Source organism: Solanum dulcamara, chromosome 12 (genome assembly GCF_947179165.1).
Source record: "Solanum dulcamara chromosome 12, daSolDulc1.2, whole genome shotgun sequence".
NCBI classification, from domain to species: Eukaryota; Viridiplantae; Streptophyta; class Magnoliopsida; order Solanales; family Solanaceae; genus Solanum; species Solanum dulcamara.
The window spans coordinates 33,430,719-33,446,983 of NC_077248.1; the positions used below are offsets into that span (position 1 = coordinate 33,430,719).

Genomic DNA, 16,265 nt, shown 5'->3' on the forward strand with positions numbered 1-16,265 from the left:
TAGAGCTCGAGTAGTTGATCATGATATGCTAATGGAACTATAGAGGTGCCTGCTAGATCTATAAAGGTTCCACATACAGATGCTACTCAGCCATCCCCCATCTCTGAGGTAGAGCTTAAAGAAGCTATTATTATGCTCACATAGTTGATGGCTGCTCAGTCAGGCTATCAGGGAACTCTATTCACTAGCTCCAGTTCCAAAGAATCTTCAGCTGCTAAAGGATCAAAGATTTCTTGAGGATGAATCCATTAGTGTTAAAAGGGTCTGAGGTAGAGGAGGATCCCCAGAAATTCATTTATAAGATGTGAAAATCCTTAAAGTTATACACGCTACTAAGGTCGATAAAGTTGAACTTGTTTCTTACCAGCTCAAGGATGTAGCTAATGTTTGTTATAATCAGTAGAAGGAGAGTCATAGTGAGGATGTTTAATAGGCTATTTGGGAAGATTTTAAACATGCATTCTTGGATCACTTCTTTCCCTAAGAGTTAAGAGAGCAAAAGTATAAGAGTTTGTGAATCTAAAACAAGAAGGCTGACAATGAAAGAGTACAACCTTAAGTTCATTTAGTTATCTAAATGTGCCCTAGAGATGGTTCTTGATGTGAGATCAAAGATGAAAAGGTTTGTCTCTAGATTAGGAAACTATGTGAAGAAAGTGTGCAGGGCTACTTTGCTAATTTATGATATGGATATCTCAAGGCTTATGGTTTATGCACAGCAAGTTGAGGAAAATAAGAAGACGGATAAAGAAGACCACCATAATAAGAGGTCAAAGTCGTCAGGACATAAGCTTGGTCAATAGATAAATGGGAATGACAATCGTTTATTCTTCCAGAAGAGGCCATCTAGACCTGCACCATCATCAGCAAGTGCACCTACACCAAGTAACAGAAATAATTAGAGGTACCAGAATGATTAAAACTTCAGAGCTCAGAGTTCTCAGTCCCAAGGTAGTGTGACTCAAGGTTTTTCTCGAAAGTCACCTTGTGGTAAGTGTGGGAGAATCCATCTGGAAGAGTGTCTTGATGGCATAAGTGGTTGTTACAAGTGTGGAAAGATGGGTCATTTTCAGAGAGATAGCCAAATGGGAATTTAAGGTAATGGGAGCAATAAGGCCCAGTCTTCATCAGCACCATCAAGTAGGGTTGCCCGGAGGGGTTCTACTTTAGGAGTAGGCAGAGGTTCAAATTGTTTGTATGCTATGTCTAGTTGGCAAGATCAGGAGAACTCGCCAAACATCCTCACTGGTATGCTTAAATTTTTTTCCCTTGATGTTTATTCTTTACTTGATCTTGGTGCAAATTTGTCTTTTGTGACTCCTTATATAGACATGAAGTAAGGGATTGATCCCAAACACCTTCTTGAACCTTTTGATGTGTCTACTATAGTTGGTGATTATGTCCTTGCTAAGAGAGTCTATCAAGATTACACCATCTCAGTCTATCATAAAGATACCATAGCTGACTTAGTCAAGTTAGACATGGTTGATTTTTTATGTTATTCTAGGAATGGATTGGCTTCATGCTTTTTATGCTTCCATTGATTGTAGAACTCGAGTGGTTAGGTTTTTCTTTCCTAATAAGCCAGTCTTAGAGTGGAAAGGAAGTCCAATGGTGCCTAAAGGTCATTTTATCTCATACCTTAAGGCCAGAAAGTTAGTTTACAAGGGATGTATCTATCATATTATCTAAGTTAGACTCTAGTTTTGAGATACCATATCTTCAATCAGTTCTAGTGAATGAGCTCCTAAATGTTTTTCCCGATGATCTACCTAGAGTTCCTCCCAATAGGGAGATAGACTTTAGGATAGATGTCCTCCCCGATACTTAACATATATTTATTCTGCCATATACAATGGTTTCAACTGAGTTGAAAGAGTTAAAAGAGCAGTTGAAAGATCTATTAGATAAGGATTTTATTAGGCCGAGTGACCCTCCTTGGGGTACTCTCGTCCTATTCATGTGAAAGAAAGATGATTTTCTTAGAATGTGTATCAACTACCATCAGTTAAAAAGGTCATCATAAAATATAAGTACCCCTTTCCCAGAATTAATAACCTATTCGACCAACTTTAGGGGGCTACTTGTTTCTCCAAGATAGACATCATATCTGGTTATCACTAGTTGAAAGTGAGAGAAAGCAACATCTCAAAGACAACTTTCAGAACCTATTATGGTCACTATAATTTAAATATGAAAAAACAAACAAGTAATAAAAACTACTCATAGCATAACTAATCCCATCATAACTTATCTCATTATAACTTGCATCCAAACCAAACGATCCCTAAGGGGTCATTTGGTGTGATGGATAAGAGAGTTTTATTTCGGAATAATTTTTAAGTTCTTTTAGGTATTGTTTAGTTTTATACAAGTTATGTTGGGATGAGTTTGTAATTTTCCTCCAAGTCATTTTTGTCTTTTCCGGTCTTTTCACCGTTTAGAGATTTTCTGTAGCAACTCCAAGTCATTTATGACTTGCTCACACTAACAGTTCGGCTATCTGATGTTCGTTTGGGTTTTATGCCCCTTCTGCTATTTTGGAGCTCTTGGAGTTTGAATGGTTGACTTCGGTCAAAACTCCAGGAAGACGACCTACGAATGAATTTTTTTTATTTCATCAACTCCAAAATGGTCATTTTAGGCTAGTAGCATGCTTGGCCTTTCCAAAACTCAGCTGATATAGCTGAGTCTGGAGCCATTGCTAAAGAATCTAGGGCATCGCTAAAGTGATGGCCGATCCTACGTGGCTGTCGCTTAAGCGACATGGCCTTAGATAAAGTGAACTGTCACTTTAGCGACATGTGTCTCACTTTAGTGAGGCCCGCCTTTAGTGAGGCTCGCTTAAGTGACCTTCGGGTTCACTTTTGCGATACCTGAGAGTCCCTTTATGATTCGAGTTCAAGACTTTTCTCCTAACTTCAAACTATGAATTTTAGAGCTATACACCTCTATTTTGGGTGATTTAAAGTGTAGTTGATTCAAAATTAGCAGGGCTATGTGTTAGAGTATTTGGGGAAGTGAGGGGAGCATTGTGGGGAGGTAATTTGGTGCCCAAAGGGGCTGTCCTAGCTTAGCTTTAAAGTTTAATTGTGCATATATTGTTGGGATGATTTATTCTATTTTAAGCATCAATTTATGCCTCATTTTTGGGGAACAAGCTCAATAATATGTTTAGAACCTTTTTACGGAGTTAATTTCGAGATTCTCATTGCAGGTCCCACAATCTCATTTTAGATTTGATTTTGGGTCTGTCTCCAAAAAGTGCAATTTTTGTGTCAAAACGTCTGTATTGATGAGGTTATTACTATTTTGTATCATGGAGGTATTTAGAGGTGTTTTAGAGGTTGAGAACTTTAAATTGAAGGATTCAGAGCTCGCGTGATCGGCTTCCAGGTAGGCTACATTCTACTTGTTTTAGATTGTGTTTCATAATATATTAATTAGCATATTTTGCGTGTGGGTTAGGATTGTATGTGGCGGGTATAGGATATCCTTCCTTATCCTTATTTCTTGATGTCCGTTTGAACTTTGGGCTAGTTAGTATTCGGACAGCCATAGTTTCAGTTGGTAATCCTTTTCTTATGCCTTAGCCTAGTGTTATTAAATTACTTTGTAGTTGATAGTTGATACTTTATAGCACCTGGTATGTTTAGAACTTTTGGATGAGATTTAGTGATTCTCGCTAGAACAGTTGCCTCTAGTGAGTATTTTGTTGTTTTGGTGCCCTTAGCTAGTTTCCTCATCAAAATGTCTATATTGATGAGGTTATTACTATTTTGTATCATGGAGGTATTTAGAGGTGTTTTAGAGGTTGAGAACTTCAAATTGAAGGATTCAGAGATCACGTGATTGGCTTCCAGGTAGGCTACATTCTACTTGTTTTAGCTTGTGTTTCATAATATATTAATTAGCATATTTTGCGTGTGGGTTAGGATTGTATGTGGCGGGTTTAGGATATCCTTCCTTATCCTTATTTCTTGATGTCCGTTTGAATTTTGGGCTAGTTAGTATTGGGACAGCCATAGTTTCAGTTGGTAATCCTTTTCTTATGCCTTAGCCTAGTGTTATTAAATTACTTTGTAGTTGATAGTTGATACTTTATAGCACCTGGTATGTTTAGAACCTTTGGATGAGATTTAGTGATTCTTGCTAGAACAGTTGCCTCTAGTGAGTATTTTGTTGTTTTGATGCCCTTAGCTAGTGCGGGGGCTCTGAAGTTGTGTTGGGACTTGTGAGGTTCGGCCCTGCTTAGTCCTATGATTGTGATGAGGTCCTTACCTTATGATTAGAACTTGGATCCGTTGATGTATACTGTTGTTATAGGGTGGAGTTAGCGGTGTTTTGGTCCTTGAATGTTATCTTTAGTTAGTTATTGAAGTTTTTAAGTTACTCGTTCGGTTGTTGACTATTTGCGATTTCATTCATTATCTGAGTCAAGATATGTCTTGTTATGATACTATTGTTTAAATAGTTGGAGTATTTTGGGCTCGAGGCCTTGATCAAGGATTAACTAGATTCTAGGTTAGTTTCTGTAGTTTCGGCGTAAGATTCTTGCTATGTATATGGTGTTGCTATAATCTTGAGTTGTTTGGATGCTGGTGATGGCATGAATTACATTGGTTGTTCACATACACATGTTTTGTGGTATGATCATGGGCAGACATTGGTTGTACCATCATTTTTTAAGGAAACAAGGTTGTTGCCTTTTTTACTACTAAACTTATCTTTTAACGGGAGTTGTATGTCACGACCCAACCCTGCAGGCCGTGACTGGTGCCCGAACTGGACACTTACGTGTACCCCTGCTAACTATAAGTAAACCTGCCTCATGTTTGAGTTATAACATACCAACAGACAGCATAAGGAAACATAACGTATAAGCCTACGAGGATATCGTAACATGTAAGGTCATTCCATAATGAACACACGCGCGAGCCGACAAGGCTTCCACGACAAAGGGAACGACCCAAAATATAAGACATATAGGCATAACTGTACACATGTACATATATAACCCACATACATGTCCACATACCTCTAAGAGTAAGAACAGTAACATATGGTGGGATAGGGTCCCCGTCGTACCCATGAACAAATAAATATATACATCAAGGGTTAGTACCAAAATCTAGGCTCCAGCACAATGGAGAGCCTCTGAACTGCTGAGTGGGACTTCTACGCTGGCAGATCCCCAAAATGTGTATCTGTACCTGTGGGCATAAAACGCAGCCCCCCTTCCAAAAGATGGGGTCAGTACGATATGTGTACTGAGTATATAAAGCATAAAATACCACAAGGAGCGCACAATTGACATAGGGATGCAGGGAACAACTATAACAATTAATAAATCACTGTACCTGCATCTTGTAAAACAACGTTATGTATCTTAGTGTCATATTATGTACTCGGCCCATTGTGGGACTAAGTGTTATAAATGTATCATTATGTCATCATATGTGTGTATATAATGTACATGGAACTTTATGGGACGCGGTCAATAATCATGTCATCTTACCATCGTATACATATATCATCCCCGACCCTTTATGAGACTCAGTCATACCTTTTCCTTTATGAGACTCAGTCCTACCTGGCCTTTTATGAGACTCGATGAATACTTATATCATCTTACATTGTACCCGGCCCTTTATGGGACTCGATTGTACCTATCCCTCTTGTAAGAAACTCGGTGGAAGATATATTAACCCTATACACGAGCAGAGCAGTGAGTACCAAATGCAAGCTAAATCATTATCTGAGACTCCATGAAATAGCCAAGTGAACCGTCACTTAAAGATCCGGGTAGTAATTGTCTTGAGTACCCTCTCAGGGTCATTAGGGATCATATTAAGTTGAGCCTCAGGCGTCATATATATGCATCAATATAATGCTACAGCTTACGCAATCAGAGACATTAATCACCCTAGAGCCCTTAGGAATACGAGCTTGTGTATCCAATTACTACCTAACATATGGAAGGCTCGAGGGTAGCAGTTCAACTACTTTAGGACCTTTAACATTTAGAAGTGAGTACCATCCATGAGTTACACCCAGAACCTATAAATGGAATTACCTGTAACTCATATCGTATACCGCTTCACTTACATTAAGACATTTCAAGAGAAGGAAAGGATAGGCTTCACGTGTACTACCTTTCGTCATGTAGAAGACTTATAAGACAATAACTCAACTATCGCAGGAGTTCTAACATCAAGAAGCGAATAAGATTTAAGAACCATACTCGGGGTTCTATAAATGGAATTATCCCCAGAGTACATATACCAACCACTTATGACTAAGACATGCCAAGAGATAAGAAGAGATAATCTTTACATACTCTCTACTTCCCCTCATATAGTCGTCATACACATACGTGTTGTGGAATGTACGACCCAATCCTTAGATAGTAACATATATCCTCCTTGGACCATCAAGGGACTCGTTACCATAAACATTTCATCACAACATCATAACTGATGTCAAAAACATATCAAGAGAGAAGAAGGGTAACTTTACATATTTATGCCAAAAACATGCCAAGAGAAAGAAGGTAGTTTCACATACCTCTTATGGGTAACCCTTCATCAGATTCGTCTCGTCATCTTTTGAACCTATTTAAAATGGAAGAAATACTATTTTTAATAACCTTCCACTGTCTAACTCCCAAATCCACAACCAAATATTCATAGGACTTATTTCCTTATCCATTTCCCTCAACTAGTTTACTACTAGTTCTGAAGTTGGCGGAAATCGGGAAGCATCTCCCCTATAACATACCCTATACCAATCCTAATATTAGCATACATATTACCCATAACAACCAACAGCTATATACAATCAAATCACTCCAATATGATGAAGTAAATATTCTACACAACTCGCCCAAAACTACGATACCAAAATAGAGTTTTTAATCTTTTTTTTGTAAAACCTTTAACCATACGAAATGGAGGGTCATGTGGACAAAACCAGAAGAACCCACAACCTTTTTAGAATAATTTCCATCCCTGAAACACACAACCAACCCAGCTGCAACCACAACACCACAATCACAACACACTACTTGACTTCGATTTAACTATAACGACTTTAATTTAGTTTGTTTCTAACATCAAGCATCCTTATGCAATTTTTCCACTTCCAAACTCATTTAAGATATGTAATATACTTCATAACAACATCATAAACTCCAATTTGAAAGGGAAAACCTTACCTTGCTCGATACTTGCCAAAACTCTCTTTGGAAGCTCTTTTAGCGCGGCTGAAACTTCGTGGCTGTTTGTTATCCTTTTGGTGATGCTCCAAACCATAATTTTTGCATTAATTACACCTTCATATCATCGTGTTATACCTTAGATAATTAATTCATGGAACGAAATCGGAGAACTTACCTTTTAATTTCTCCCAAATTCATAGCTCCCTTTCTCTAGTTTAGAGTTTCTCATCTCTTTTCTTTTCTAGAATTTTATTGAATGAATATGAAACTTATGGGATAAGAATGAATTGAAAAGTCATAAAACATATATATAGGCCACCTTAGCGGGGTGACACATGTAAACCCCTAAGTGGTGATACGTGTCAATCCTTTATAGAGCCAATGCACCCCCTCTTCCACCTTTGGGATGCCTAGTGGAAGGTGGGGCCCACCCCCTTGCTGCAGCTGCTTCCATGTGGCACTCCTAGCTGCTTCCACATGACACTCCCTCTTGCTGCCACATGTCACCCTCTTTTCCTCCTCATGGGTTCGTAATCTCATCTTTCTTTACGAGCCTATGTACTCAAGTAGTTTAAGTATGTAAGATTTTGAAGTTGGTAGCTTACGTAAATAAGTAGAGTCCTATGACTCATTACATAGCCTCCAACTTCTTTCGGATTCTTATAACCATATTTCCAATCTTCCCTACTATGGGGTGTCACATTCTCCCTTCCTTAGAGTTGTTTGGTAGCGTTATAGATTATCTGTCTCACACAGTAACTTCTAAGAAGCCTACGAACCATTCAAGAAACTTAAGAGCCTTTCAAGAAGCTTGAGAACCTTCCAAGGTACAAAAGTACGGGGTATAACATCCTTCCCCCTTTAGAACATTCGTCCTCAAATGTGAACCAAAAACCTTCCTCAAGATTTTATACAGATTACAAGGGAAATTTCTTTCTATTGCAATATCTGATGCTTGTTTCGCTTCCTTTACTTACTCTTAAGTTCTCCTATATTCTACCATAGGAAAGATCTCTTATCCTCTCTCTTATGCTACTTATATGTCACAATATCAGTAGCCAATAACCCTCTTGCCAATATTTTAACCTTTAGTCAAGTATAGGCTTGCTATCCTTCACAATATTCTTAATATCTCACGAGTTGTTTTATTCATACTTCATATCTATCACAATTCTCTTTCCCTTGTACTCTTGTCTCAATCACACCATTACTCCTTTATTTATAACTCGTCATAATTTCTCTTTGTTTATCAATTCAGTCGGTGCCTTTATATATCATTCTATCCAAAACTACCCGTTTTCTCTAAATCATCTCCCTAGGGTCACGAGTCTTTTCCAACTTCAGTTTACCATATCAATATTGACCTACTAGTTTTTATTGCCATCAGTTCAGTAATTAACTTATTTCTCGAGGTCATCCATACTCATGGTTTAGCCAAATCTCATCATTATTGTGGGCACGACCTTTCAATATATACTACAACTTTGTATCTCATTCTCTTTTTATTTCTAGAAAAAATTGGGAAGAGTTTCATCTATATTTCTTATTATCTCAAACTACACGCAGAAAATACCAACAGTGCCTCATAGGGCCAACATGTATAAAGTTACATATATATGTATCATATCATAGACACACAGGGAGCCCACAATCAACAGTATGAAAATGGACTTACCTCATACGTCCATTGGAACTTCCCCTGTTACACCTTCTTGTCTACTCTTCCTTTCAATTTACAACTTTACATTTCAGTTCTACTTTAATATCTTACCCAACAGATATCTTTCGTGCCTTTGCGTACGTGAGTGCCTTGTGACTTCCAATATAGTTAGTCACTTCCTTCCGTTGCTATCGTCTTTTTGTTAACATCTAAAGTTTGTATAAAGAGTTTTTCTATGACTCGGATCTATCGCATGATCTTAGATATAAAATAAAGGTAACATCCTAAATGTCCTGTAGCCTCTTGTTTATAGATGTGGCGCACAACACACTAATAAATAAGACTCTACTAGACACGGACTGTAGACACTCCAAGGAAGGAATGCTCTGATATCACTTTTGTCACGATCCAACCCTGTGGGCAGTGAAGGGTGCCCGAACTGGACACTCACATGTACCTCTACTAACTATAAGTAAACTTGCCTCCTGTTTGAGTTATAATATACCAATGGAAAGCATAAGGCAACATAATGTATATGCCGACGAGGCTATCGTAATATGTAGGGTCGTTCCATAATAAACACACGCGTGAGCTGATAAGGCTATCGTAACATAAAGGGTCGTTCCATAATAAACACACGTGTGAGACGACAAGGCTACCACGACAAAGAAAATGACCCAAAAAATAAGACATATAGGCACAACTATACATACGTACATATACAACTCACATACATGTCCACAGATCTCTAAGAGTAAGAACAGTAACATAAGGTGGGATAGGGCCCCCTCCGTATCCATGAACAAATAAATATATACATTAAGGGTTAGTACCAAAATCTAGGCTCCACCATAATTGAGCGCCTATAAACTGCTGAGTTGGACTTCTACGCTGGTGGATCCCCAAAATGTATATCTGTAACTGTGGGAATAAAATGCAGCCCCCGGAAAGAGGGGGTTAGTATGATATATGTATTGAGTATGTAAAGTATAAAATACCACAAGGAGTGCATAGTTGACATAAGAATGCAGGAAACAAGTACCTACATCTTGTAAAATAATGTTATGTATCTCAGTGTTATATTCCGTACCAGGCCCGTTGTGGGACTCAGTGTTACAAATATATCATTATGTCATCATATGCATGTATATACCATACCCGGCCCTTTATGAGACCCAGTTAATAATCATATCATCTTACCATCATATACATATATCATACCCAACCCTTTATGGGACTCGGTCATACGCGGCCCTTTATGAGACTCGGTCATACCCAGCCCTTTATGACACTCGGTGAATACTTATATCATCTTATATCATACCCGGCCCTTTATGGGACTTGATCATACCCGGCTCTCTTATGAGGGACTCGATGGGAGATATATTAACTATATGCATGAACATAGAGATGAGTAACCATATGCAAGCTAAATTATTATCTTAGACTCCATGAAATAGCCAAGTGAACCGTCACTTGAAGATCTGGGTAGTAATTGTCTTGAGTACCCTCTGAGGGTCATTAGGGATCATATTAAGTGGAGCCTCAGGTTTCATAGACATGCATCAAGATAATGCTACACAGCTTACGCAATCAGAGATATTCATCGCCCTAGAGCCCTGAGGAATACGAGCTTGCGTATCCAGTTACTACCCAACATATGAAAGGCTCGAGAGTAGTAGTTCAATTGCTTTAGGACCTTTAACATTCAGAAGTGAGTACCAACCATGAGTTACACCTGGAACCTATAAATGGAATTACCTCTAACTCATATTGTATACTGCTTCACTTACATTAAGTCATTTCAAGAGAAGGGAGGGATAGGCATCACGTGTACTACCTTTCATCATGTAGAAGACTTACAAGACAATAACTCAACTATCACAGGAGTTCTAACATCAAGAAGGAATTAGATTTACAAAATATACTTGGGGTTCTATAAATGGAATTATCCGCACAGAAGATATACCAACCACTTATGACTAAGATATGCCAAGAGAGAAGAAGAGATAAGTTTTACATACTATCTACTTCCTCTCATATAGTCGTCAACGTACGACCTGATCCTTAGATAGTAACATATATCCTACTTGGACCATTAAAGGACTCGGTACCATAAACATTTTATCATAACATCATAACTGATGTCAAAGACATATCAAGAGAGAAGAAGGGTAGCTTTACATACTTATGCCAAAAACATGCCAAGAGAAATAAGGTAGCTTTACATACCTCTTATGGGTTATCCTTCACCACGTTCGCCTCGTTGTCTTTTAAACCTGTTTAACATGGAAGAAATACTAAGTTTAATAACCTTCCACTGTCCAACTCCCAAATCCACAACCAATTATCCATAGGAATTATTTCCTTATCCATTTCCCTCGACTAGTTTACTACTAGTTCCGAAGTTGGCTGAAATCGGACAGCATCTCTCCTATAACTTGCCCTATCCCAATTCTAATCTTAGCATTCATATTACCCACAAAAAAATCATCTATATACAATAAAATCACTCCAATACGATGAAGTAAAAATTCTACACAACTCGCCCAAAACTACAATACCAAAATGGAGTTTTTAATCTTTATTTCGTAAAACCTTTAACCATATGAAAAGGAGGGTCGTGTGGCCGAAAATAGAAGAACCCACACCCTTTTTAGAATACTTTCCATCCCTGAAACACACAACCAACCCATCTGCAACTACAGCACCACAATCACAACACACTACTCGACTTCGATTTAACTATAACGACTTTAATTTAGTTTGTTTCTAACGTCAAGCATACTTACGCAATTTTTACACTTCATACCTCATTTAAGAAACTAATATACTGAATAACAATATCATAAACTCTAATTTGAAAGAAAAAACCTTACCTTGCCTGAAACTCACCAAAACGCGTCAAAACTCTCCTCGGAAGCTCTTTTAGCGCGGCCGATACTTCATGGCTGCTTGTTATCCTTTTGGTGATGCTCAAAACCATATTTTTTCATTACTAACACATTAATATAATCTTGGTATACCCTATAGAATTAATTCACGGAATGAAATTGGAGAACTTACTTTTTTTTTCTCCCAAACTCATAGCTCCCTCTCTCTAGTTTAGAGTTTCTCTTCTCTTTTCTTTTCTAGAATTTTCTTGAATGAAGATGAAACTTATGGGATAAGAATGAATTGAAAAGTCAAAAAATATATATATGTAGGCTACCTTAGGGGGTGACACATATCAATCCCTAAGTGGTGACACGTATCAAGCCCTCATACGGCCAATGCACCCCCTCCTCAACCATTGGGTTGCCACATGGAAGGTAGGGGCCCACCCCTTTGTTAAAGCTGCTACCACATGGCAATCCCAGCTTCTGCCATGTGGCACTCTCTTTTCCTTCTCATGGGTTCGTAATCTCGTCTTGCTTTACGAACCTATGTAATCTTTGCTACGTAATCTTGGTATATACTCAAGTAGTTTAAGTATGTAAGATTTTCATTGGTAGCTTATATAAATAAGTCGAGTCCTGCGACTCATTACTTAGCCTCAAACTTCTTCCAGATTCTTATAACCATATTTCCAATCTTCCCTACTATGGAGTGTCATATTCTCCCTTCCTTAGAGTTGTTTGGTAGCATTATAGATTATCTGGCTCACATAGTAACTTCTAAGAAGCCTACGAACCTTTCAAGAAATTTAAGAGTCTTTCAAGAAGCTTGAGAACCTTCCAAGATACAAAAGTATGGGGTATAACATCGTACCACCTGGATCTTTTTGATAAATTGATTTTGGATATTTATGAGGCGTAGAGGACGTACTCATTTTTTAATTTAAATATTAGAGGCATCTGGGATGTATTCACTTTTTACTTGATTGGTTCATGGGCCCTTGTGATTATTCTCTCGATTATATTGATGAGCTCTAGTCACACTGACGAAGCGGAAAGTCCTAAATCGGGACAAATCAGTTATATATGGACACTCCTAAGTTCTTCATGGATTCCTCTCTCCGTATGACCCATTGAAATAGGAAAAGGAAAGTGCGCATGTCCTATATCACTGGCTAGGACTGAGGGGTAGGTATATATATATATATATATATATGTATATATATATATATATGTATATATATATATATATGTATATATATATATGTACTATGGCACTACTGATTTTTTTGCATTACTCTCATTCATATGCATTGCCTATCACTAGTATAATTGGATGTGGAATGATTGGTCTTATGGTGGCCATACAGATTTTAGTTTGTGATCATGTAACTGCCAGGCATTTGGGGGTGCGGTAAGGTTTTGGTTGGCTATTTGTATACTTGTGGCAGTACAAAGGGTGGTTCTTTTGGTTGAAGGTAGGTACTACCCTTGTTCTCTCCTATCTAACTATTTTATGCAGGATTTTTCTACAATAGCCTTCTTAGCTTCTATGAGCTACTTGTGGTTGTTTCTATTGGTATGCCTTTGGTTAGTCTCCCTTAGTAGAGCTTTGTCGTATATAGGTTGATGGTCTAGCACATCCAGGTTCATGCTTTACTTTTTTACCCTGCTTTCTTTACTCTCTTTCGGTGCTTCCAGCTTATTTCTTATTATGAGTTTCTTGTTGTTTCGTTATTACTTGTGATATATGCTCCTGTCTTATATTCCTATTATGTTTATTTTATCTTTGAAGCTCAGTCGACCTATGCATACTGAGTGTCACTTGTTGGTACTCATACTACACTTTTGCACTCTGCATATCATAGTACAGGTTCTTATTGCTGATTTGAATCTCGTGCGTAGTAACTCCCGGGGTTCGAAGACTTGGGTGAGCTCCTGGCAATCAGAGTTGCTTATCTCCCTCAGTATTGGATAGGATTAGTCTTTATTTTAATTTCAGAGACAGTCTGTACTTATATCTTATTTTGTATAAGCTTGTACTCTTGTTTTGACTAGAAGCTCGACTACCGACTGATACCAGGTCTTGGAGGTTTATTTCTATATTGATTTGACTTATTCTTTTTCCTTTATTTGTTAATGTCATTATTATCTTCCGCATTCTTCACTTCTGTTGGATAAACCATTTTCTCTGGCTCCGGGCTATGGGTTAGGCTTACCTACTGGTGGGTTATAATAGGTGTCATCGTGACTTGAGAAATCGGATGGTGACAGAGTTATATTGGGATAAGTTATACTGAGATTTGTTATGTTGAGAGTAATTTTTATTGTTTGTTTGGTTGGTCATATTCAAAATTATATTCATTGAATAATTTGATAGAATAAATGTTTTGTTTATAAAAATACTTTCCACCTTATTTAATTTTATATTTTTTACATTTTCTTTGCAAGATTTAGTTATTCATTCCTAAAAATAAAATTTCCATCTTATTTAACTTAAATATGTTTATTTATGCATTTCCATGATTTTTCCATGTGTTTTTAAAATTAAACTTTCATCTTATTTAACTTAAAAATAAAACTTCCATCTTATTTAGCTTTAAATAAAATTTCCATCTTATTTAATTTAAAAATAAAACTTTCATCTTATTTAGCTTAAAAATAAAAATTTCATTCTAAGTTTATTAAAGTAAAAGAATTTTTATTATTAAAACTATGTGCATTTTAAATTTATCTAAATTTTAATTGATATATAAAATATAATTTTTAAGTTAGTAATAAAGTATTTAATTTAAAATATGTAATTTAGTAGTGGAGTGAATATTTTTATAAAAATTAAAATATAAATAAACATAAGAATTAGACAAATAAATTCAATTAATAATATATTCATAAGTAGAAATTGTATTTATAAACTGTATTTTTTTTAATAGAAAATATATATTATCATAAAAATAATAATTAATTAAAGTTATGAATATTATTATAAAAATTATGTTAATTTACATAAATGTTAAGTTCTTTAATAATACCTTCTGTCGTTTTGCTTGTGTAACATCACTTTATTGATCAGAAGTCCCAATATCTTCATTGGCAAGCGACACAAACAACATATTGAGAACTCACTGCAAGCATAACAGGAGGAAGTTAAAACTTAAGTATAATACCTTTTGATTTGCTTGTAATGGACTTTGTTCAACATCATTTTGTTGACAAGAGGTCCTTAAGTATAGAGCAAAATATGATAAGAAATACACTTCATCAACTGATTCTTGTGCACTTTTAGGTCTACAAGATATAGTGAACCCAAAATTGTCATATCCTGTCCAAATGGAACACTATACTTACTGATTTAAAATTTGGAGACCTATAACATATAGACAATCTAAAAAGAAAAAAAATAGAAACTACCATAAATGTTTAAGATATACTATTTCTAATTAATTACTTACCATTGATATTTTTTTATTGTTGTTTGTCCAGTTTTGTCTTCTCAACAGAGTGGTGTTGATCCTTTCCCATTTTTCTTCATTGTCTGCGTCAGATTTTTCACTTCTGCATCATCTTTTTACGAGCCCCCTTTTCTAACCTTTGGCATTTCAATTTCATTCTAAGATATTATGGAATTTAACAAAAAAATCACCAAATTATATATCTAAATTTAAGATCATGCTAACAGAAAAGTAAAACCTTCCCTCAATAATACTAATGGGTTCAAAGTTAAAAAATAAAGTATTAGAATAAACAAAGAGTTCAATTAATCGGGAGTGGAACCACTACATGAATCTTTCTGCTTATAATAAATAAAAAATAGAACATATCATGTATATATCACGTATGAAAATCTTTTACCAATTCTTGAAAATATATAAAAAGAACAAATATATTTATTTTTTCATAAAAATTATTGTAGGATAACAACTTTTATCTTGTAGAACAGATTATGGATAAAAAAAGGTAAAATATTTTCCATTATGATTTCTTTTGCCTATGTCAAACTTTGGTTGAGCATTTATCATATAAAATTTGAAACTATCCAATATATATATAACATTAATCATAGATACACGAGACCATCAAATCAAAAGATAAGTGAACATAATAAAAATCAATTCTACAAGGACAAGGAATGTTTATGTGTGTGAGTACTGTGAGCACTTCCAACAAATTGTTGTTTTAAAATGAGACTATACCATACACGTGTCAATAAATGTTACGCTCTAATCCAACTAAGAGATAAAGAAAATAAATTTAAAATGATTTCAAATCCATGTCAATCGAAATAAATAAGCATATTCTTGAGGCACTAACACTTTCTAGGTCAAAGTACAAAAGAACAAGTGAATAATTGGAAAAAAATTGAATGAAAAAATTCAATTTCGAAATAATTAAAATCGTCATCACATAATTATTGTCCTTCATTTTGTAAGAGCACAAATGTTCAATGTGTCTCTCTCGTATTTATATCTCATCTTAGCTACTGAGCTATTTTGTTCTCAACTTGAATTGA

General features: G+C 36.1%; 1 long non-coding RNA gene across 1 annotated transcript; it reads right to left on the reverse strand.

Moving 5' to 3' along the window:
- Positions 1-11,114: 11,114 nt before the first annotated feature.
- Positions 11,115-15,078, reverse strand: LOC129877046 (uncharacterized). The gene is made up of 3 exons (XR_008763461.1): positions 15,013-15,078; positions 14,788-14,880; positions 11,115-11,158 (listed from the first exon to the last, which is right to left on the reverse strand). It is a non-coding gene; the product is annotated as an uncharacterized LOC129877046 (long non-coding RNA).
- Between the last annotated feature and the right edge of the window lie 1,187 nt (positions 15,079-16,265).